Raw genomic sequence first — 1,958 nt, forward strand, 5'->3', positions numbered from 1 at the left:
ACTCCAGCACTTCCCTGGACAGCCCATTCCTATCCTTGACCACCCTTTCACTAAAGAAATTTGTCCTAATATCCCATCTGAACCATTCCGGGTGCAATTTTAGGCCATTTCTTCTTCTCCTATCTCTTTTTTACATGGGAGAAGAAACCGACCCCTACCTGGCTGCACTCTCCTGTCAGTTCCAGAGTTCTAGCTGTTCTTTTGCTTCCTAAAGGAAAATCTTGGATGCCCAGAGAAATGCTCCACACACTAAAAGGACAAACTCAATGGAAAACAATTTCCCAGGAATTTCAGGATGCTGGGGAACAGGCTCCACAGGTCAGGATGGCCGAGCGGTCTAAGGCGCTGCGTTCAGGTCGCAGTCTCCCCTGGAGGCGTGGGTTCGAATCCCACTCCTGACAACTCGTTTGCGGGCCAGAGTCATCCCACAGGGAATCCTGCTGCCTCTCTGTGCAAGAGACAGTCCTGGAAATCTCCCTGGTTTTGTCCCAGGGATTAGCACCCACCATTGGTCGCTCATGTTGTTCATGTTTATAAAGAGTGTCCCTCTCACTAATCAACACCTGGTGTAGGTGGGGTTTTATTTTTCCATAGGATCCACCTGGCTCAGGTGGAATTTTGGCTTTTCTGGTGTTTTACAGGCACTGGGCCTGCTGATGAAAAGTGGGTCTCAATTGTCTCAGGGGAGAAAAGAGTTCTGATCCATGAGTTTTGGGGCTGATGGAGGGCTTTAAATGAAGTTTGAAGGGGAAGGGGATAAACTCAGGCTCTCTGGGTGAGCCCAGGGGCACCATGCCACTGTTGGCATTGAAATCCATCTGCTTGGAAGGCTCTACAGAGGGTCCTGGACAGGCTGGATCAGTGGGCTAAGTTCAAAAAATGAATAAATGTGGCACATTGTGCCATGATTCAGCGGCCATGGTGGCATTCAGTCAAAGACTGGATGTGATGATCTTGGAGGTCTTTGCCAAACCTATCAATTCTGTGGTTCTTAAACTCAGAAATCCTCTTCAAACCTAAACAAGACAACAAGGAAAAGAAAAATAAAAAGCAGCAGCTGCAGCAGTTAAACCCAGAACAATCTTTTTACTGCACCATTTTTTCCCTAATGCATGTGAGGCTTCATAACATTTATACTGCAAATTCCTTGAGATGATGTCTTTTATTGAGTGTTTTATCCAGCCCTGCAGTGTTTGAGTACTGCTGGTAATAGAAATATCCTCATCTGTCAGAGCAGGGACTCTCAGCAATAACTGCTCCACTCCTCTTCCACAAGAATTTTTTTGGTCATAGCTTATCTCCATTGCAATCAAACCCCACACCCTGGATTTCTTCCATCATTCATTTTCAAAACCAGTAGCAAATCCTTGAGATCCTTGTGTGCCTCCCAGGCAGACAGGGGAGTCCAGCAAATAAAGATGCATTAAAAGAGCAGGAAAACTGGTTTGTCTTGAAAGGCAAAGAAATTGGACCAAATGAATCATCCCATCTTCACTTTCTTAATAAGAGCAACGCAGCAGCACTTTCTGCAGATTCAGGTGTGCACCTTCCTTTCAATATGATATGCTTTTTTGCTATGGGGAAGGAGAAAAAAAGGTGCAGAGCTGATGTCAGGGTAGTGATGAATTTCATGTTTTAAGTCAAAAAAATAAACTCGTACTTTGAGACAGACATTGTGGAAGGAAAGACTTGGCTGCTGCAAGAGCCTAAGTCCAACAGAGAACATCAAACCTTAGAAGGTTTTTGTGATGGTCAGAGTTGGCAACTTCACCACTGCCCTGGGCAGCCTGTTTTGATGCTTGACCACTCCTCCAGTGAATATTTTTTTCCTGATATCCAACCTGAACCTCCCCTTGTGCAACTTGAGGCCGTCTGCCCTTGTCCTCTCATCAATTGTGTGGGAGAAGACACCAAGCCTTGTCTCTAATTAGAATATCCGAGTGCAACAGTTTTCTCAA

General features: G+C 45.4%; 1 non-coding gene across 1 annotated transcript; it reads left to right on the plus strand.

The window, feature by feature from the left end:
- The first annotated feature begins 318 nt into the window (after positions 1–318).
- On the plus strand, positions 319–401 carry TRNAL-CAG (transfer RNA leucine (anticodon CAG)). Its single transcript has one exon. It is a non-coding gene; the product is annotated as a tRNA-Leu (tRNA).
- Positions 402–1,958: the final 1,557 nt, after the last annotated feature.

This window comes from Molothrus aeneus, chromosome 1, assembly GCF_037042795.1.
Source record: "Molothrus aeneus isolate 106 chromosome 1, BPBGC_Maene_1.0, whole genome shotgun sequence".
Classification (NCBI taxonomy): domain Eukaryota; kingdom Metazoa; phylum Chordata; class Aves; order Passeriformes; family Icteridae; genus Molothrus; species Molothrus aeneus.